Below are 23,855 nucleotides of genomic sequence, written 5' to 3'. Positions count from 1 at the left end.
TATTCCTCTTCCTCTCTGAAGATTTGGACCCTGTCAGATCTCCGGCTAGAAGATGACCTTGGGTTCATCATTGGAGAAGTGCTGACAATGTGTGGATGCTACAACAGATTTTTTTTTTTTTGTTTCCTGGCGGCTGTGTTTCACGGAGTACTGCCGCTCTGGACCATGTCCTTCAGAAGTCTTGAGACTGTTTTGCAAACTATCAAAAGATGATGTGTGAGGGGACCTGAAGACAAAACGCTGCGCTGGGGTTAAAAAGTCTTACGAATGGATAAAATTGAGTCGTACAAAAAATGTTCAGTATATAGTACTCTACTTTAGGAAGTGTTGAGAATTTTTTTTTTACAAAAACTAATGTCATAATTCCTAGTTACTTTTCCCAATTGGTAATTCAATTACGGATAAATGGGATTACTTCTTTATAAATGTAATCACTATTGTAATTGCGTTACTCCTCTGAAAAACCTTCAAATATATGACTTGTGCCATTTAAAAGTGTTTCATGAGATTAGGGTTGCGTAATAGGGCTGCACGATTATCGCCAAAATATTCATCACGATTATTTTCGTCAATACCGAAATCACGATTATTAATCACGATTTAATCCCCTATTTTTATTATTATTAATTATTATTAGTGCTTGGACGTTTGCAAAGTTCGACACCCCCTAACATCCAGATATCTTCCAAAAAAAGCACATACGGTTGGTCTTTTCTTGTTTTTCAGTCAAATCATAGGCTATGGCCTTCTAGGATCTCGCAGCTACACAATAGCCAAGCAAATAATAGCACACAAGCTAAACATACTGTACCTAAAAAGGGTCCTAAATTTAACAATATTGCAGTCTAAAACACAACATACTGTATGTCAACATGGTACATGGCGTAATAATAAGTGTGACCAGTAGATGGCAGTCACACATAAGAGATACATGTAGACGGCAATATGACGCCAGTAAACAAGACCAAAACCTTAAATGTTAAAGCCTACTAACCCTAACCCCAACCCTAACCAACTCATTTTCTTCTCTATACCTAACCCTAACCCTAACCCCAACCCCTAACCCCAAACCAAACCTCAACCCTGACCCTAATCCTGACCCCAAGCCTAACCCTAACCCTATGTTAATAACCAACAAATTAATGGTTCATATGTTCCCCATACTAAAGTGTTACCCAATTATCAATCCACTTCAACTTAAAGACGGTAAATGATAGATATGTTAGCGTTTTTCATACCCTCCATTGTTCTGAGTAATTGTACTTAATTAAGTCTTTTATAACATTGCACACCATTATCGGCCACCATTATGAGCGAGCATTACAGTAGGTGAACCACGGTTGCCATGCCCATGATATAGATCAGACCTGGGCAAATTAAGGCCCGGGGGCCACATGCGGCCCGTTAAGCTTTTCAATCTGGCCCGCCGGACATTCCCAAAAATTTTTTTTTAGATCTTTAAGATGGAAAGTGTAGCTGCCATTATGATGTGCAGTGATGTTTTCTAATGACCGTAAGTCTTCAACTATACAAAGTAGGGATGTCCGATAATGGCTTTTTGCCGATATCCGATATTCCGATATTGTCCAACTCTTTAATTACCGATACCGATATCAACCGATACCGATATCAACCGATATATGCAGTCGTGGAATCAACACATTATTATGCCTATTTTGGACAACCAGGTATGGTGAAGATAAGGTACTTTTTAAAAAAATTAATAAAATAAGATAAATAAATTAAAAACATTTTCTTGAATAAAAAGTGCAACAATATAAAAACAGTTACATAGAAACTAGTAATGAATGAAAATTAGTCAAATTAACTGTTAAAGGTTAGTACTATTAGTGGACCAGCAGCACGCACAATCATGTGTGCTTACGGACTGTATCCCTTGCAGACTGTATTGATATATATTGATATATAATGTAGGAACCAGAATATTAATAACAGAAAGAAACAACCCTTTTGTGTGAATGAGTGTAAATGGGGGAGGGAGGTTTTTTGGGTTGGTGCACTAATTGTAAGTGCATCTTGTGTTTTTTATGTTGATTTAATAAAAAAATTTAAAAAATAAAAATAAATTTTAAAAAATCCGATACCGATAATAAAAAAACCGATACCGATATTTTCCGATATTACATTTTAACGCATATATCGACATCTCTAATACAAAGTATTTCAATGGTTGGAATCTGCGCTTTTGGATGCTATACTAGTTGCTATGGTCATCTAATTAGTTACTATGGCCATCTAATTAGTTACTATGGTAATCTTATTAGTTACTATGGTCATCTAATTAGTTACTATGGTCATCTACGTCACAGCAGCTCAGACGAGGCACCAAGCAGTGTGGGTGGGGAGCGTTTCCACAGACGTGGAAGGAGATTTTCACAACAAAGTTCTAAAGCTTAGTGATGTATCAGATATATCAGATTGTAGGTGGGTTTATTTTGTACCCTTCGCGTTTATATTTCACTGTTTGTTGTATTTTTGTCGCGTTTCACTCGATCGTAAAATATGTCGATCGAAAGGGGGTGTGACATTCATATTTGGTCAATATTCAGTGTTTTATCGCTCATAGAAACATTTAAAATTCCATTACGTTTTTTGAGGCGGTCTGTCATAACGTTTTTAGCATTCAATCAGACATTATTGTGAGGTTTTGTATTAGTGTTCCTAAAAATAGATACACCGGCCCCAAGACTCATTTTTTTTGCCCAGGCCTGATATAGATGCTATAAGATCTAATAGCTCAGTTACAGTTCATTGTATTACCTATTCTGTGTTATGTGTGTTTTATGTTGCACGATTGCACCAAAGAAAAATTCCTAGTTTGTGAACCCGTTCTCAAACAATGGCAATAAAAACTATTCTGATAATCCCCAGAAGGTATACAGTTTTGGAGGGCAAAAGCGAAAGGTGCAATTCTGCTGACATGCGTGTGAAGTGTTTGCATGCCAAACCAGTGGCCGTATAATCAAGTAGTGAATTGCTGGTGATAAAATCACAGATGGTCTTTATGTGAATTGTTCCAGACATGCTAATATTCAAGGGCCGTGTCATTGTCTTCTGCTGTAGTTTGCCGTATTTGAGCTTCTGCTGACATAAGTAAGGGATGCATTACCTTTTTCCCCCCTGCATTGTCCAACTCTATTATGTAAATAGCTTGCTGGCTCTACGGGTCCTGTGCGTGTTTGTGTGTGTGGCTGCAGGCCAAGCCGACATACAGCGTCCTTATTTACATTTCCTCTTGTCATTTTGGATTTGTCATTAATCTACCTGCCAAATGTATTGTTTCCGCGCGGCCGTGCCTGCGTTTTTGTTTTTTTTGTGGCACGCTTAACGGTCGAGTGCAATTGTAGCGTGGCACACAAGGACATTTAGAGCGATTACAGAAGACAAAGGACATCAACGGCGCCTCAAAGTATAGATGGTTCCCAGTAGAGACATGCGAGCCATATGCCGTGTCTCCCTCGATGCCTGCCGAATCACTTCTATAGATGATAAACACATTTTCCTCTTTTCTATGCTTTGTTTGATTGGGCGTTATGGGTGTGGGTGCTTTTTCATCACAAAAAAAAACATGGTTTCCTCTAGACCAGGGGTTGGCAACCCAAATCGTTGAAAGAGCCATATTGGACCAAAAATACTAAACAAAAATCTGTCTGCAGCCGCAAAAAATTAAAAGCCTTATATAAGTGTTATAATGAAGACAACACATGATATAAGTGTCTATATTAGCTATATTAGCCTACTATCAAAATGACTTCAAAAGTCTTATATAAGTGTTATAATGAAGGCAACACATGTGTCTATATTAGCCTACTATCAAAATGACATAAAAAGTCGTATATAAGTGTTATAATGAAGGCAACACATTATGTAAGTGTCTGTATTAGCTATAATAGCCTACTATCAAAATGACTTTAAAAGTCTTATATAAGTGTTGTATTGAAGGAAACACAGGATGTAAGTTTCTATATTAGCTATATTAGCCTACTATCAAAATGACTTTAAAAGCCTTATGTAAGTGTTATAATGAAGACAACATATGATGTAAGTGTCTATATTAGCCTACTATCAAAATGACTTTTAAAGTCTTATATAAGTGTTATAATGAAGGCAACACGTGATGTAAGTGGCTATATTAGCCTACTATCAAAATGACTTTAAAAGTCTTATATAAGTGTTATAATGAAGACAACACATGATGTAAGTGTCTATATTAGCTATATTGGCCTACTATCAAAATGACATAAAAAGTCTTATATAAGTGTTATAATGAAGACAACACATCATGTAAGTGTCTATATTAGCCTACTATCAAAATGACTTTAAACATCTTATATAAGTGTTATAATGAAGGCAACACACGATGTAAGTGTCTATATTAGCTATATTAGCCTACTATCAAAATTACTTTAAAAGTCTTATATAAGTGTTATAATAAAGGCAACACATGATGTAAGTGTCTATATTAGCTATATTAGCCTACTATCAAAATGACTTTAAAAGCCTTATATAAGTGTTATAATGAAGGCAACATGTGATGTAAGTGTCCATATTAGCTATATTAGCCTACTATCAAAATTACTTTAAAAGTCTTATATAAGTGTTATAATGAAGACAACACTTGATGTAAGTGTCTATATTAGCCTACTATCAAAATGACTTTAAAAGTCTTATATAAGTGTTATATTGAAGGCAACACAGGATGTAAGTGTCTATATTAGCTATATTAGCCTACTATCAAAATGACTTTAAAAGTCTTATATAAGTGTTATATTGAAGGCAACACAGGATGTAAGTGTCTATATTAGCTATATTAGCCTCCTATCAAAATGACTTTAAAAGCCTTATATAAGTGTTATAATGAAGGCAACATGTGATGTAAGTGTCCCTATTAGCTATATTAGCCTACTATCAAAATGACTTTAAAAGTCTTATATAAGTGTTATAATGAAGGCAACACGTGATGTGTCTATATTAGCCTACTATCAAAATGACTTTAAAAGTCTTATATAAGTGTTATATTGAAGGCAACACAGGATGTAAGTGTCTATATTAGCTATATTAGCCTACTATCAAAATGACTTTAAAAGTCTTATATAAGTGTTATATTGAAGGCAACACAGGATGTAAGTGTCTATATTAGCCTCCTATCAAAATGACTATGTTTGGGCTGACACAAATCTTTGTTGACAGAAATTTTGAAACATAATATTTATTCTACACATTTTTACAACATTTGAAAACATTAGTAAAATGGAGGCTCCTCAGAGTGTGAGATAACTCCTGGAAATTACTGTCTTAGAATTACCAAAGGTATAAATGTGTGTGTCCAAGTTAAAGGAAACGGCAGACTGTCTTCTTCTAATGGATTAATTACAATCTTTGCAAGCTAGGTAATGTTTGCTGTGGTCTGGAACAACATGGCACACAAACAACTATGAGAAATGCAGCCAATATTACATACATATGTGTCATGAGACATGGAAATATAAATTAAATTAAGAGGACTTAAAGGAAATTAAATGAGCTCAAATATACCTACAAACGAGGCATAATGATGCAATATGTACATACAGCTAGCCTAAATAGCATGTATGCCTGATTAGCACTCCACACAAGTCAATAACATCAACAAAGCTCACCTTTGTTTATTCATGCACAGCAATAAAAGTTTGGTGGACAAAATCAGACAAAAAAGGGGGTGGCATAAAACACGTATTAGAAAGTTGTACATGTAGGCAAACTATGGTGAGTTCAAGAACCGCCAAAAATTAGTGGGACTAAACGGCGCTCACCAAATAGACTCTAACCCGTGAAGCATGTTTAATATAAACAGTGGGATTTCTAACAATTAGGGAGGTTTGTGTCATGTTTGTCCTCCAACAGAAACCATATTAAAACAATAAATATTTTTTTCCCCTCATCTTTTTCCATTTTTCATACATTTTTGAAAAAGCTCCAGAGAGCCGCGGGTTGCCGACCCCTTCTCTAGACTTTATTCCTGTGACTCCTGTTTTCCCCTCCTTTAATCTCACATGTTTTCCTTCACTCCAGTGAAGACATCCAAACAGATGTGGCATTTTTATTATATTTAGATTTTTTTTTTTTAATGAAGCTAGCTTCGGATAATACAGTCTCACCCGGGGGATTGCTTGTTTGGGAATAATTATCTCATGCAGATGGCAGAGAGAGTGAAAAGGGGAACGAAGGGAAAAGGGAAAAGAGGAGAAGTCCGATGCCTACATGTACAATAGAGTACAATAAAAAGTACATGATGTGGTCTAAAGCAGCCATCAACAAATAGTGACCTGGGTCTGCATCCAGACCAAGTGACCACCCTCTCAGGACCTATTACCATCTCAAGTCAATGGGACAATATAACACAATGATATAAAAGTATAATTATGCTTGCAGACGCCTAAAAATCGATCGATTGCAGGTAGAGTGATTACAGGTATTACAGTTACGTAGGGCAAAGTTATACAAATAAAGACATCATAAAATGTTAATACAAAATGAATATACAGTAGCTGTGAAAGTTCAATGACAAGGTTGTTTGAATCAAACTAAGAATGTCTAAGACTACCTGCACGCCCTCTCAAAATAGGAAATGTTTGGTTCCACCTAGATTGCGGCAAACCCATCCAACACAGACGTCATGACGTCTTCAAAGCTCACTTTTTAAGCATTTTGGAACAAGGACAAGGCGACAGAAGAAATATAAATATACAGTCGTGGTCAAAAGTTGACATACACTTGTAAAGAACATCATGTCATGGCTGTCTTGAGTTTCCAATCATTTTTACAACTATTATTTTTTTGTGATAGAGTGATTGGAGCACATACTTGTTGGTCACAAAAAAACATTCATGAAGTTTGGTTCTTTTAGGAATTTATTATGGGTCTACTGAAAATGTGAGCAAATGTGTTGGGTCAAAAGTATACATACAGCAATGTTAATATTTGCTTACATGTCCCTTGGCAAGTTTCACTGCAATAAGGCACTTTTGGTAGCCATCCACAAGCTTCTGGTTGAATTGTTGACCACTCCTCTTGACAAAATTGGTGCAGTTCAGCTAAATTTGTTGGTTTTCTGACATGGACTTGTTTCTTCAGCATTGTCCAGACGTTTAAGTCAGGACTTTGGGAAGGCCATTGTAAAACCTTCATTCTAGCCTGATTTAGCCATTCCTTTACCACTTTTGATGTGTGTTTGGGGTCATTGTCCTGGAACACCCAACTGATGGCAGTCTAAAGTTCAAGATTTTTGGAGCTCTTTGTTCAGTGGATCAGATGTTTGATGAAGCTCTGTGTCTATCTACCACCACTACTGTTTTCTGTTTATTTGTTACTGACTGTGGCAGGACACCTCTGTCTCTGTTTCACTTTATGTTGCTGGTAAATAATATGGTTGTAGTAGTAGGCTAAAGTTAAATTATTTAGTATGCACTAATTAAAGGGGCAGAGCTTTGAGACATTTTAGCTTTTATATTTTATAAGATATATTTTTTGTAAGAACCACAATTAATAAATATATTTCAGTGAATAACTTATTGTTCAAATCTGTATATAAATATGTACATAAAGTGTTGTAATTATACTGTAAAATGGATGGATGGATGGACGTTTAAAACAAAACTGTTATTATTAATTAGTAAGTATACATTTTTTGAGCCTTTTTAGAGAAAATCAAATCATTGTAGTAAATTATGCAAATTACTCGAGGATGTCATGGTGACCACGCCCATAGCCACGCCCCCACCGCCACAGGTATCTTGGCAGTTTATGGGAAACACTGCTCCCTCGATCCTCGACTTCCCTCGCTTTGGACACGGACCTCAGGACGCCTCTCTCCCGCCCGCTCAGACCTGCTTCTGCTCAGCCCCTTTGGACTTGTTGCCTCTCCAAACAACACACACTTACAACAAACTCCTGGTAACACAATCTTGTTCAATCCTGCACTTAATCTTGCATGCACACTCATAGTAGCATACACACCCCACTCACTCATCAAAGCTCAATAAACCCTGTTGAGCGATACTTCCTGTGTCGTGCCGTCTCCTTCCCCCTTGTCGTACATAACACTGACCTATTTTAATCAAAATGCTGGCATCTAATAGAAATGATTCACAAAAAACATGTCTAACAGAGGATTTGGGATTACATCCGGCGTAGCTTTTGCATGCGAGCAAGCAGTTGAATAGATGTTATTGTGTCTTGTCTCTGCGTGGGAATTCTATTTAACTTGCCTGACTTGAGTGTGTGTAATAGCACGCTACATTGCTTTGTCTATTGAGGGTTGCCAAGTGCAAACCCAGGCAAGGCAAACCGCATCAATCCCCTGCTGCTGATGCAGTTTTCTTTCAAACGTTTGCGCACGTACACCCGTTCAAACGTAAATGACTGCTGATGCAACTGCATGCCAATATCCTGACGTATCCCTCCATCGCCTCCTAACATTGCAAGTTCCTTCCTCCTCTCTCAGTTGCTCTAAAGCATTCACAAATATGCTTTTCTACACCAAAATTAATCTATTTATTCAACGTATTTTTATTTTTATTATTCCCCTGATTTTGGTGCGTTCTGCCTTCCACATTTTTCACCCGATTCAAACCATTACAACTTCAAACTGTTCAGCCTATTCACAAATCGCGGGCTTTCCCTCGACAAAAACCAACAATTCCCAGATTTCCCAGAATTCCAGGTTTTCCGGGACATTTTTCCCATTCAAAATGAATTGGCCATTTTTCAAACTTCCACCATTTCCACATTTTTCAACGTATTCAAACCATTCCAACTTCAACACATCCCACCATTATGGAAATTCAATCTACCCTTTTTCCAAGTCCAAAAAAATTCCAGGATTTTCCAGAATTCCTGGTTTTCCAAAGCCTTTTTTCCACCCTTTTTTCTGGTGACTACACCTTCCACATTTGTCAACCCACTTTAACCATTCCACCGTCAAATCATTCCTCTTAATCAGGACAAAAAAACAATGTTGTTTTTTGAACTGGAAAAATTCACGGTTTTCCCGAAGAATTCCAGGAATTCCGTAATACCATTTCTCAATTCAACATGTTACTACTTCAACATTTCTCCACCGATTTGAAAAATCCAAACACCAACCATTTCAACTCATTCAGACCATTCAAGTTTTTTACCATTTTCAAAAAATTTCCCACTTTTCCCGAAATTCCCCAATTAGTTTGAAATTCCCATTGAAATGAATGGGACGTTCTTCAAAGTTCCATAACTCCCACATTCTTCATCTGATTCAAACCGTTCCAACTTCAAAATATTCAGCCTGTTTGGTAATTATGTGCTCTACTTCAACAATTCTGAAAAAGTTCCAGGATTTCCCATAATTCCTCTTTTTTTTGTCATTTTCCCAATTCAAAATGAATTGTCCATTATTCAAACTTCCACAATTCCCACATTTTTCAACTTATTCAAACCATTCCACCTTCAACACATTCCACCACTCTGGAAATTCAAACTACCCTTTTTCCAAGTTCAAAATAAATTCCAGGATTTTCCAGAATTCCTGGTCTTCCAAAGCCCTATTTCCACCATTTTTTCTGGTGACTACTCCTCCCACATTTTTCAACCCACTTTAACCGTTCCACCGTCAAATCATTCCTCTTAATCAGGACAAAAATTCCCAGTTTTCCCAAAAAATTCCAGGAATTCCGTAATACCATTTCTCAATTCAACATGTTACTACTTCAACATTTCTCGACCGATTTGAAAAATCCCAACACCAACCATTTCAACTCATTCAAACCATTCAAGTTTTTTACCATTTTCAAGAAATTTCCCGCTTTTCCCGAAATTCCCACATTGTTTTGAAATCCCCATTGAAATGAATGGGACGTTCCAGGATTTCCCATAATTCCTTTTTTTTCATTCGCCCAATTCAAAATGAATTGTCCATTTTTCAAACTTCCACAATTCCCGAATTTTTCCACATATTCAAACCATTCCACCTTCAACACATTCCACTCATCCTCGACATTCAAACCAACACTTTCCCAAGTTCCAAACCAAATTCCGTTTTTCCTGGAAATTCTAACTCTTCAACATTCCAACATTCAAACTATTCTTACATTCATACTACATCCTGTCAGCGTTTCAGTTCAACTTCAGCATTCACACGCAATTCCTTCAGGAATTGCCTCATCTAGTTGTTCATGCTGTCCTCTCTTATTGGGCCATCTCTGTCTTTTCAAGCTGCCAGAGAAAATGCTGACAAAGCCAATAAAAGGCCTGAAGAAGGGGTGGGTCAATGCTACGGATTCATCTGCAGACAAAGACGACTTCAAAGGCAGAGGAGAAAGGGGTCAAAGTGGAAGAAGGCAAAGAGGTTGTGTAGGAAGGAAGCGGGAAGGAACAAAACAAGATGATAAGAAGAGATAAGAGGAACACTGCATGTGATGGATATCAAACCAGTGAGTGATGGCCTGGTCGGATACAAACCAATAGATACCCGCGTCGCCAAACAGATACCAGGAATAGACATGGATCACAGTGAAAGGTATTACAATAGCAGGGGTCATCAATGCTAGTGTGGCACTTTCAGTTCAGTTCAGTTTCAAACATGCATACAATACAATGTAATGTAGACCTGAAACGATTCCTCGAGCAACTCGAGTAATTCGATTACAAAATATATTTGAGGAATGTTCGCTGCCTCGAAGCGTCATTAAGTTTTGTTTTATTTGTTTTTGTTATTACGGCGTTTTGCCTCGTTTAGTAGTCAAAGCTCACATTTCGCACGGACGGTTTAGGTATTGCACAGCGTGTTTACGTCACAGATCATATGCCCTCTGCCCTGCACAACACCTCTCCTTTAAATACGCTTGAGTTTAGTCAACTTTTTCGCCGACATAACTCGCAATGGCGAGCAGTGGACAAGAGCCATGGCAAAACGAGGGAATTAAGAGGCGACAAAAGTTGTCTAAGGTGTGGGAACACTTCACACTAAAATCGAAGGAAAACTCAGTAGTATGCAAACATTGCAAAGTGGAGCTCGCATGCCACAATGGCACAAGTTCGATGCTGTAGCACCTGTCAAGAAAGCATTTAATTGAGGGACGTCCAGAGGCGAGGTAAGTCAGTCATCTATTATCAAATGTAAATGCAAAAGTTGTGTTAGTAAAATAAATATTTATTATGATAATCAGGATGTGTTCTCTCACTGTAATGATATCAAGTACAGGCACGTATCTAGTCGATCTTACTATGATTACATCGATATTTTTTGGCATTACAACATCTTTCATTTTTTGAAATTTTTTATTATGTTTATAAACTCAGGAAATACGTCCCTGGACACATGAGGACTTTGAATATGACCATTGTATGATCCTGTAACTACTTGGTATCGGATTGATACCTACATTTGTGGTATCATCCAAAACTAATTAAAGCATCCAAACAACAGAAGAATAAGTGATTATTACATTTGAACAGAAGTGTAGATAGAACATGTTGAAACGGGAAAAAAAAGATAAACAGTAAATGAACAAGTAGATTAATAATCAATTTTTACAGCTTGTCCCTCATAATTTTGACAAAATAGAATGATAATTGACACGATATCTTACTGCATACGTCGGCAGCTAAATTAGGAGCCTTTGTTTGTTTACTTACTACTAAAAGACAAGTTGTCTTGTATGTTCACTATTTCATATAAGGACAAAATTGTTCTTCGATTGAAACAATGAACATATGTTTAATGTATTGTAAGATTTTTTGTTAAAATAAAGCCAATAATGCCATTTTTTTGTGGTCCCCTTTATTTAGAAAAGTACTGAAAAGTATCGAAATACATTTTGGTACCGGTACTAAAATATTAGTATCGGGACAACCCTACTTGCAATATGCAATTTCTTGCCACAACACCAGAGTGCTTCACAGCACGTTAAAAGTAGATGATTTTGTCCTGACCGCGCTTCAATATAGGCTACAAAAGGTGGTACATATTATAATTGTGTGCTGAATGTCAACAACATAATGGAACGCCACAGTTTGGACGATGTAATGTCATACACCTCCCTGATACCGAAGTACATGTCAAACTACTTACTTAACGTAAATGACCGCCATAACCACAACACCAGGGGGAGCTCCACTAACCACGTTAAACCCAGATTCAGAACTAACAAAGGTCTTAACTCATTCTCTTTCTATGCCACATCGATGTGGAATGCGCTCCCAACAGATATAAAAGAAAGGGCATCTCTATCCTCCTTCAAAACCGCAATAAAAGTTCACCTCCAGGCAGCTACAACCCTAAACTAACACCTTCCCCGGATTGCTAATAATCAAATGTAAACAATCAAATGCAGATACTTTTTCTTATGCCTTCTGATCTCTCTCTCTCTCTCTCTCTCTCTCTCTCTCTCTCTCTCTATGTCCACTACTTGATGTCCATATCCTACCCCCCCCCCCCTCCACACCCCTGATTGTAAATAATGTAAATAATTCAATGTGATTATCTTGTGTGATGACTGTATTATGATGATAGTATATATGATAGTATATATCTGTATCATAAATCAATTTAAGTGGACCCCGACTTAAACAAGTTGAAAAACTTATTCGGGTGTTACCATTTAGTGGTCAATTGTACGGAATATGTACTTCACTGTGCAACCTACTAATAAAAGTCTCAATCAATCAATCAATCAATGTGGAGGGAAATGGGTGTCTACATGGTGAAAGCCGGTATACTCGCAAAATCCTCGTTTAAATAGGGCGGTCTGCTCCACTTCTGTACTTGTTATTAATTCTACACACAGTCTTAGTAAAGTATTTGCAACAGGCCCACTTACAGTGCACAATAGGGTTGTACGGTATACCAGTATTAATATAGTACTGCGATACTAATGAATCATATTCCGTACTATACCGCCTCTGAAAAGTACCAGTCCGCCATTGGTGGATCTACACCTGACATCCACTGTAATGATACCAAGTACAGTAGCGTATCTAGACAGACTTAGACTTCCTTTTTATTGTCATTCAAATTTGAACTTTACAGTACAGATAAGAATGAAATTTTGTTGCATTAGCTCATGGTAGTGCAGGATATAAAAGCAATAAGGTGCATGTATAAATAAATAAATAGGTTACTGTACAGATAAATATATTGCACTTTTTCATATGCATCCACGTTTATGGATGTATGTTATATTGTCTTTTTTATTCCAGCGAGTTAATCCATTTGGGGGGGAGTTGAGGGGATAATTATGATGCGTTCAAGAGTCTTACGGCCTGAGGGAAGACGCTGTTACAGAACCCGGAGGTTCGGGTTCGGAGGCTGCGGAACCTCTTTCTAGAGTCAAACGTCTCTCTAGAGTCAAGAACCTCTTTCTAGAGTCTAGTTGATACTACTATGATTAGGTCGATATTTTTTGGCATCACATCTTCTTTCGTTTAAAAAAAAAAGTATATTATGTTTATAAAATCAGGAAATATGTCCCTGGACACATGAGGACTTTGAATATGACCAATGTATCATCCTGTAACTACTTGGTATCGGATTGATACCCAAATTTGTGGTATCACCCAAAACTAATGTCAAATATCAAACAACAGAAGAATAAGTGATTATTACATGTTAACAGAAGTGTAGATAGAACATGTTAAAAAAGAAAGTAAGCAGATATAAACAGTAAATGAACATGTAGATTAATAATCCATTTTCTACCACTTGTCTTTAATAATGTTGACAAAATAATAGGTAGATAAATGTTACTGCACATGTCAGCAGACTAAATAAGAAGCCTTTGTTTGCTTACTACTAAAAGACAAGTTGTATAGTATGTTCACTATTATATTTAAGGACAAACTTGCAATAATACACATATGTTTAATGTACCCTAAGATTTTTTGTTAAAATAAAGCCAATAATGCAATTTTTGTATCGAAATAATTTTGGTACCAGTACCAAAATATTGGTATCGGGACAACACTAGTGCACACAATTGTATAGTTTGCACACACTGTTTAGCACTTGTTATTTGGATCTTCGTAAATCAGGCCCTTTGTGTATTATCCGAATTAGAGTTGAAAAAGGTTAGGTGGAATGACCCTATATGCAACATTAACTAAATCGATAAAATGATGTAGGTCACATATTAACTTCTACAGGACACATAACATTATTGAAGGGAATATATTTAATTGAAGGTATTATTTAGAGATAATAATTAGCATTAAAACCAAGAGCGAGAGTGAGAGTTGAGGTGCAAAACAGACAGAACGGCATGACGACAAAGATGTGATCTTAATGAAGCAAAAGCATAGCTTGTCACCCACTCGTTGCTAATTTATAAGAGCCCCCTTAGCCTAATGCCTGAGAGGCATACATAAATCCAACCCATCACTGGTAAACATAAGGGCACATCAAGGACATGCTCAACAAGTCCTCTAGTAATCAGCTATAAGATATATTGTTTCCTTGTGGATTGAGCATACAATTCTACTGAGTAGTTTTAGTATGACCAAGCAATTCCCTGGTCCCAGTTCTCCCCGAGCTGCCGCCCACATCTCACGTCTGTTCTGTGAGTCAAATGGGTCTCTTATCATTGATGGCTGTTTTTGCCAATTATAGAACAATGGCGCCTTCAGAGCAATCAGAGGATGAATGAAGGAAGCTTCAGTTCAGGCTAATTACCCGACTACTAAGAATTCAAATGAGGCAGATTCAACAGAGGACGTCAAGGTTTGGAAAAACAAACCTATCTGTCATTATACTAAAACAACCTGGCTGAAGGAAAGAAGAGAAAAATAAATACTAACATTGATATACAGTCGTGGTCAAAAGTTTACATACACTTGTAAAGAACATAATGTCATGGCTGTCTTGAGTTTCCAATCATTTCTACAACTCTTATTTTTTTGTGATGGAGTAATTGGAGCACATACTTGTTGGTCACAAAAAACATTAATGAAGTTTGCTTCTTTTATGAATTTATTATGGGTCTACTGAAAATGTGAGCAAATCTGCTGGGTCAAAAGTATACATACAGCAATGTTAATATTTGCTTACATGTCCCTTGGCAAGTTTCACTGCAATAAGGCGCTTTTGGTAGCCATCCACAAGCTTCTGGTGGAATTTTTGACCACTCCTCTTGACAAAATTAGTGCAGTTCAGCTAAATTTGTTAATTTCTGACAAGGACTTGTTTCTTCAGCATTGTCCACACGTTTAAGTCAGGACTTTGGGAAGGCCATTCTAAAACCTTCATTCTAGCCTGATTTAGCCATTCCTTTACCACTTTTGACGTGTGTTTGGGGTCATTGTCCTGTTGGAACACCCAACTGCGCTCAATACCCAACCTCCGGGCTGATGATTTTAGGTTGTCCTGAAGAATTTGGACGTAATCCTTCTTTTTCATTGTCCCATTTACTCTCTGTAAAGCACCAGTTCCATTGACAGCAAAACAAGCCCAGAGCATAATACTACCACCACCATGCTTGACGGTAGAGATTGGTGTTCCTGGGATTAAAGGCCTCACCTTTTCTCCTCCAAACATATTGCTGGGTATTGTTTCATCTGACTGCAGAACTTTCCTCCAGAAGGTATTATCTTTGTCCATGTGATGTCAGATGAAACAAAAATTAAGCTGTTCGGCCACAATACCCTGCTGCACCCAATTTTGTCACGAGTGGTCAAAAATTCAACCAGAAGCTTGCCAGAAGCTTGTGAATGGCTACCAAAAGCGCCTTATTGCAGTGAAACTTGCCAAGGGACATGTAATCAAATATTACCATTGCTGTATGTATACTTTTGACCCAGCAGATTTGGTAACATTTTCAGTAGACCCATAATAAATTCATAAAAGAACTAAACTTCATGAATGTTTTTTGTGAACAACAAGTATGTGCTCCAATCACTCTATCACAAAAAAAATAAGAGTTATAGAAATTATTGGGAACTCAAGACAGCCATGACATTATGTTATTTACAAGTGTATGTAAACTTTTGATCACGATTGTACTCGACTCAAAAAGATAGCATCAGGACTTTTTGGCTGCAACCCAGATGCATCAAATTCACTTTGTGACAGAAAAGAAGAGCAATCAGAACAAAGAAGCAAAACAAAATGGATAATGGGAGTAGGGAAAGATCAGTTGGTCTGATCAGCTTATTGTCTTCCCTGCACCGCTGCAGGAAACACAAAGATGAGCCTGGGTTGATTCATTTAGACGTTCGCTCTGCAGTCTTACATTGTGAGCGCACGTATACACAAGTCATTTGCATTCCTAATTTTGCAAACGTAAACATTGCAGGCACAGTAGTCAAATGTGGAATGAAATAAAAATACAACAGCATTCAGTGGAGCACAGATGTAATTGTAACGTGTTTGATTGACAAGTCAAGCAAGGCCTACCGTTTGTGGAGATGAAGTTCTAGGCACTGGATCCGGTTGGTCCAACGGTTGCACCAATTAGCCCTGATGGATTATACGGGTGAACCATTAGAAATTTTACAGTAATTCTGCAAGCAAACAGCAACCTAATCTAACAATTTTTCATTAAAACCCTACCACAGTGGTACCTCAACTTATTATCAAAGTGCTGGCATATGCAACTTTCTTTGGCCCCATGGTGGGTTACTTTGCAGCTGTGCTCTTTTTTATTTATTTGAAAAGCACAGTCTTTCTGAAAGGCTATGCACCTAACACTCTGAGTGACGCAGTGTGTTGGAACGTGTCATGTGAACATTGAATGGACAGCAGTTGTTCATCTTTCTGTGTGCATTCTGTGAACAAATAAACAACACACAACCATGACAAAAGGATTCCCTGGAAGGAATATGTCCATCCATCCATCCATCTTCTACCGCTTATCCAGAGTCAGGTCGCGGGGGCAGCAGCAGAGAATTCAAGACTTCCCTCTCTCCGGCTACTTTGTCCATCTCTTCCCAGGGGATCCTCCGGCATTCTCAGGCCAGCTGAAGGTCGGACATGGTCTTAACATTATCCAAGGGAGGTGTCTGGGGGGCATCCTGACCAGATGCCGGAGCCACCTCATTTAGTCATCAGCTTTAGTCTGAGCTTCTCCCAAATGACAGAACTTCTCAGACTCTCTCTAAAGGAGAGCCCCACAACCCTACAGAGGAAACTCCTTTTGGCCCCTTGTCCCCATGGTCTTGTCCTTTCAGTTAGAGTCCAAAGATCATGACCGCAGGTCAGCGTAGGAACGTAAAATTGACCGGTTTATTGAGAGCTTTGCTCCAGCTCATCTGCCTCTTAACCACGACCGACTGATACAGACACTGCACCAATCCGTATGTTGATCTCAAGATCCATTTTTACGTCACTTGAGAACAAATTCCCAAGGTCCTTGAATTCCTCCACTCGGGGAAGGATCTTGTCCTTAACCCAGAGATGGCACTCCACCCTTTTCTAGGCGAGAACCACAGACTCAGACTTAGAGGTGCTGAATCTCATCCCAGTTGCTTCACACTCAGCTGCCAACCAATCCAGCCAGAGCTGAAGATCACGGCCAGATGAAGCTGGCAGGACTACATCGTTTGCAAAAAGCAGTCATCCTAATCATGCACCTACTAAAGTTGCCATAAAAGTTATAAACAGAATTGGTAAAAGGACAGTCCAGTGCAACACTCACTGTAAACGAGTCCGATTTACTGCCAGCAATGCAACTAAGCTCTGACACGATCATACAGGGAGCGAACTGCCGCAATCTGTCCACAATGTTTCAACTCTAAAATAACTATTATCCATTCTTCAAAAAGATTTTAGTCACTAACGCGTGGGATTCTGTATTTGGGCAATTGATTCCACAGAATGGTACGTGGGCGAAACAGACTCGTTTGTTAGACACAACAAACTAGCCGTACAGAAATGATTCTAAGGTGATATTACGTTCCACGTAATGGATTAGTGGTTAGTTTGTTTGTGTTTCTTCTCCAATTGTTTCGACAGGTCACACTAATTCACTGCTTCTGCTGCCAATCAACCGGTTCCTGTTCCCAGCTACTCATAATTTCACCTGTTAATCAGCCAGTCAATCCTTGTCCACCATTCATCCTCTCATCCTGCTTAAAACCACCTGCTCACCACTAGATCAGGGTGGTTTTGTTTTCTGCCATGCTGTGTTGTAGCCTTGATAGACTCTACTGGACTTTGCTATTGTCCAATCTACTTTGTCTTTGAAGCTACTTTGTTTTGGTACCCATTTTTGTTAAGCCACCCATTATTTTTTTTCTTTGTTTTTTTTTACCTTTCAACTGTCTGTGTTTTGGTAAGTATCTGTATAGTGTGCAGCCTAGTCTTGGGAAAGGTTAGATAGAGGCCTCTATACACTACACACGTAGGACTTGCTTGTGTATAGAGACACCAGGCTTAGTGGTGGCTGTCACCCTTGTAGGTTTTGGACTCCCTCTTTGGCTTGAGTAGTTAGGTAGGTTTTTGATTTATGCTAATTAAATAGCTTGAGTTGGTAAGCTTACCTTTCTTTGTTAGAGGTGTCTTTCGGTATGTTTTGTTCATTACTTTGACAGCACCTGTTATTGGCTTCGTTGTCTTTAATATACACCTAATTTAGTTTATGCACTTTTATGTTGCGTTCTCCTATGATGCCTAGAACCAGAGCCATCCGTACGACCTCAGTGCGCAATCATCTGTGCGCTGCGCTGGGCACACCTCCAAGCGCGCACCACTCCGGCTGCAGCAGGCGGCTGCTTTCTATCAGCAATCTGCACACCTGAAGCTGATGAGAGACCTGCCTTCTTAAGCCAGTGCAAACCTGCGTTCCGGGCCAGAACGTAGTCTCCTGTTCAGTACAATAAGCCGTAACGTCTAGCTCTATGCTCTCTCTCTCTCTCTCTCTCTCTCTTTGTGTTCTTTCCCCGTCATCCTCATTGTGTCCTGTGTCGTGTCGTTCCAGCAGCATTCCTCCGTCCCCTGATTGCGAGCTGTGTGTCTCGTCTCCCCGTGTTCCCCTCTGGTTCCCTGGCTGCCCCTTTTGGATCTCGACCTCCCGCCTGGACACGGACCTCTGACGCTTCTCTCCTGCCCTTGACCTCACGCCTGTCTCTGGACCTTCGAGCCTGCCTTTCCCCTCTTGGACTTCCGCACCTCGCTCAACACTACGGGTAACACTCATCAGTTAATCTCTACACATACACTACCGTTCAAAAGTTTGGGGTCACCCAAACAATTTTGTGGAATAGCCTTCATTTCTAAGAACAAGAATAGACTGTCGAGTTTCAGATGAAAGTTCTCTTTTTCTGGCCATTGTGAGCGTTTAATTGACCCCACAAATGTGATGCTCCAGAAACTCAATCTGCTCAAAGGAAGGTCAGTTTTGTAGCTTCTGTAACGAGCTAAACTGTTTTCAGATGTGTGAACATGATTGCACAAGGGTTTTCTAATCATCAATTAGCCTTCTGAGCCAATGAGCAAACACATTGTACCATTAGAACACTGGAGTGATAGTTGCTGGAAATGGGCCTCTATACACCTATGTAGATATTGCACCAAAAACCAGATATTTGCAGCTAGAATAGACATTTACCACATTAGCAATGTATAGAGTGTATTTCTTCAAAGTTAAGACTAGTTTAAAGTTATCTTCATTGAAAAGTACAGTGCTTTTCCTTCAAAAATAAGGACATTTCAATGTGACCCCAAACTTTTGAACGGTAGTGTAGTTGCACACCACACATATTTTGGATTAGCTACACACTTCATTTTGTATTGTAATATTTAATAAATATAGAGCTAAAACGACGTCCCTGCTGTCTGTGCCGTCTTCTTCCCCCGTACCGTAACACCATCTGGGAACGTAACAGGTGCCAAATGAAAGCCAGGGCAAACTTGTGTTAAAATGTTCAACAAAAACAGGATCTTACAAACGGAAAAAGGGGCCGTACAAAAACTGTGGGTACCACTGTAGTCATAAAGGGTGTCTGGGCATGTCTTTCTCTGCTCTCCCATAACAGTACTCTTTCTCCAAGTGTGCTTTTGCAATTAAAAGTGCACATTAATAACTCGCATAAGTGCACATTACCAATCTCTTCATCTTCATCCTCCTATTCGCACTTTCCCCTCAAGGAGGTTCATGACATAATTGACACCCCCACTCCTCACACCCCAACTAATAAAAATTAAACACTGCCACTGAGCGTGGATTACACTCTCAACAATCAACCAGCTTTTGGAAGAAAAAGCGCCTGAGAGAGGGAGAGGGGAGCTTGGGGAAATACTATCTAATGCACTTTCTTCAATGTTCGGCCGATAACTGAATAAGCGCCTGACGGTACGAGGCGTAATTAATTTACAGCAGGAAAAAATGAAATCAAGGCGGGGTCGTCAGCAACATGGAGGAGGTGCACCTTACTTTACGACGACAACAAGGAAAGATGGGCGGGGTTCTTTGTGTATACGAGCATGTGATGATGTCAAGGTCAGAGGGCGTGTGAGCGGGCGAGCTCTAATTGATGCCTCAGGAGAAAAGCTGAAGTGGCTGGCTGTGATTGGCCACGTCAATAAAAGCAATACTCTTTAACACTACAATGGAGGGACAGGAAACTGACTCTGTTTACTAGGTAGCCACACTTTTTTTCATGCAAGTTTGAGATCCCTTGTTGGTTTGGATGCAATAGAAACTGATATAAATCATACTGGTCCATATGGCAATACATTGTTTTGTGTAACATTTACTGTTTGTCATTTACTGTATATCAGGGGTCACCAACGCGGTGCCCGCGGGCACCAGGTAGCCCGTAAGGACCAGATGAGTAGCCCGCTGGCCTGTTCTAAAAATAGCTCAAATAGCAGCACTTACCAGTGAGCTGCCTCTATTTTTTAAATTGTATTTATTTACTAGCAAGCTGGTCTCGCTTTGCCCGACATTTTTAATTCTAAGAGAGACAAAACTCAAATAGAATTTGAAACTCCAAGAAAATATTTTAAAGACTTGGTCTTCACTTGTTTAAATAAATTCATTAATTTTTTTCCTTTGCTTCTTATAACTTTCAGAAAGACAATTTTAGAGAAAAAATACAACCTTAAAAATGATTTTAGGATTTTTAAACACATACCTTTTTACCTTTTAAATTCCTTCCTCTTCTTTCCTGACAATTTAAATCAATGTTCAAGTAAATGTATTTTTTTATTGTAAAGAATAATAAATACATTTTAATTTAATTCTTCATTTTAGCTTCTGTTTTTTCGACGAAGAATATTTGTGAAATATTTCTTCAAACTTATTATGATTAAAATTGAAAAAAAATATTCTGGCAAATCTAGAGAATCTGTAGAATAAAATTTTAATCTTATTTCAAAGTCTTTTGAATTTCTTTTAAAATTTTTGTTCTGGAAAATCTAGAAGAAATAATTATTTGTCTTTGTTAGAAATATAGCTTGGTCCAATTTGTTATATATTCTAACGAAGTGTAGATTGGATTTTAACCTATTTAAAACATGTCATCAAAATTCTAAAATTAATCTTAATCAGGAAAAATTACTAATGATGTTCCATTAATTATTTTTTAAATTTTTTCAAAAAGATTCGAATTAGCTAGTTTTTCTCTTGTTTTTTTTTTGGTAGAATTTTGAATTTTAAAGAGTCGAAATTGAAGATAAACTATGTTTCAAAATTTAATTGTCATTAGTTTCGTGTTTTCTCCTCTTTTAAACCATTCAATTAAGTGTACATATCATTAATTATTAATAATAACAGAGTTAAAGGTAAATTGAGCAAATTGGCTATTTCTGGCAATTTATTTAAGTGTGTATCAAACTGGTAGCCCTTCGCATTAATCAGTACCCAAGAAGTAGCTCTTGGTTTCAAAAAGGTTGGTGACCCCTGCTGTATCGTATTTTCTGGACCATAAGGCGCATTTTTGTGAAGCAAAATTAAAATTAAATCAAGTGGAAATTGATAGAGTATATCAAACTAAATTCTTGAGAATAATAATTGATCATAAATTATGTTGGAAACCGCATATTGAATATATAAAGGGAAAAATATCCAAATCCATTGCTATTCTTTACAAAGTAAAACAGATGTTGAATAAGAAATGTCTGCTTATGTTATATTATTCTTTTATTTTGCCATATTTAACATGTTGTGTTGATGTTTGGGGAAATGTTTATAAAACAAACATAGACCCAATAATTAAACTTCAAAAAAGGGTAATTAGAATAATACACAAAGCGTGCTACTATGAACATACCAATCCATTATTAATAAGTTCTAATGTGTTAAAATTTTCAGATATTGTGTTTTTAAAAACAATGGAAATGATGTTTCGAGTAAAGAACAACAGCCTTCCAGCTTGTATTCTTAGGTTATTTCAATTAAGAGGAGAAAACTATAATTTACGGGGGATATTGATTTTTGAAATAGGTAAAGCAAGAACGAATATAAAATACAGATGTATTTCAGTTTTAGGAGTTAAATGGTGGAACAAGCTCAGTGATGAGCTGAAGACATGTACTTCTTTGTTAAGGTTTAGGAAAACATTGAAAGGTGAAATAATTGAAAATTATAAAATATAGCAACGATTACTTTCATCCCATTGACTTTTTTTTCTTCTTTTTAACGTTGATGTTCCAGGTAATCTTATTTTCAGTGAAGGTATAGGATAGGCAAACATAAGCCTTGGCTTCAGCCTATTCCTTTTTCGGTCATGCTTTTTCTTTTCTTTTCCTTTTGTGTGTAAATGTGTAAGATTGTTATATATGTATAATTTGTACTCTTAAACTGGTCACACAAAATGGTTAATGGTTGATGGTTGATTTTATGACCGAAATAAACTTATTTCATTCATTCATTCATTTTTATTTTTTTCTAAATTGAAAACACTATCTTGTGGTCTACATAACATGTAATGGTGGTTCTTTGGTCAAAATGTTGCATAAATTAAGTTTTACAGATCCTATTCAAGCCGCTTCCTGACAGTCGCTTCAGGATGCGCCGTTTTGTGGGCGGTCCTATTTACGACCATAGCGGTGTAGCGTGCAAGGACGGGAGTGGAAGAAGTGTCAAAAGATGGAGCTAACTGTTTTAAAGACTTTCAGACTTGACTTCAATCAATAACGGAGCAGCATCTCCTCATCCGTGGCTCACTAGTGCAACAACAACGCGGAAATGTGTCCCGTGAAAAAACGTCCGACCAGAACTCTCTAATAACTAAAGTTCCTTGGGTGAATAATGTAAACTCACTACACCGGTATGTTTTAGTGCTTTCATGGTGAGTTTACTGACAGATATAAGTAAGAACTTTACACTACTTTATATTAGAAATGGCAACAGCGGAGGATGAATGTCCCATAACAAGAAGATAGAGAAAAAGAAGAAGCTTATCGACTACGGCACGGACTGCCCGCAAATTTTCAGGACTTATGCAGATCCCAAATACACATCAGCAGGTACCAGAAGGTAAGAAAAGTTGCTTGTCCATAATATTGCGAAACAAAACGCCAGATAATATGTCTTACCTTATACATGCGCCATAATAATACCCGTATGTTGAAGCACAGTACAATCCATCAAGCGGTGCGGCTTCATAGCTTACCAAAGTCGTACTAAAACATTTTGATAGATTTTTGAGCGCCGTGTGTAATGTTCTATATTCTCAATGGAACATATAACATTTTTGTGTTGTTTACTTGAGTCATATTGCAGTCTACACGCATCTGTTATGTGTGACTGCCATCATATTGCAGTCTACACGTACCTCTTATGTGTGACTGCCATCTACTGGTCACACTTATCATTTCACCATGTACCAAATAAAATACCTTCACGGTCGGTAAGCACAACCAAAATTCTTCCGTACATTAGGCGCAC

The 23,855-nt window shown here is 37.9% G+C and overlaps 1 long non-coding RNA gene across 2 annotated transcripts in view; it reads right to left on the bottom strand.

Annotated features, from left to right (window-relative positions):
* The window catches only part of LOC133635628 (uncharacterized), a 383,906-nt gene that overhangs the window by 185,290 nt on the left and 174,761 nt on the right, over positions 1 to 23,855 (bottom strand). For both annotated transcript variants that reach the window (XR_009822088.1, XR_009822089.1), the window contains one exon: positions 16,421 to 16,483. This is a non-coding gene — a long non-coding RNA (uncharacterized LOC133635628). The remainder of the gene's footprint in view (positions 1 to 16,420; positions 16,484 to 23,855) is intronic.

This window comes from Entelurus aequoreus, linkage group LG20, assembly GCF_033978785.1.
Source record: "Entelurus aequoreus isolate RoL-2023_Sb linkage group LG20, RoL_Eaeq_v1.1, whole genome shotgun sequence".
In the NCBI taxonomy this organism is placed as follows: domain Eukaryota; kingdom Metazoa; phylum Chordata; class Actinopteri; order Syngnathiformes; family Syngnathidae; genus Entelurus; species Entelurus aequoreus.
This window is presented reverse-complemented; position numbering and strand designations above follow the sequence as displayed.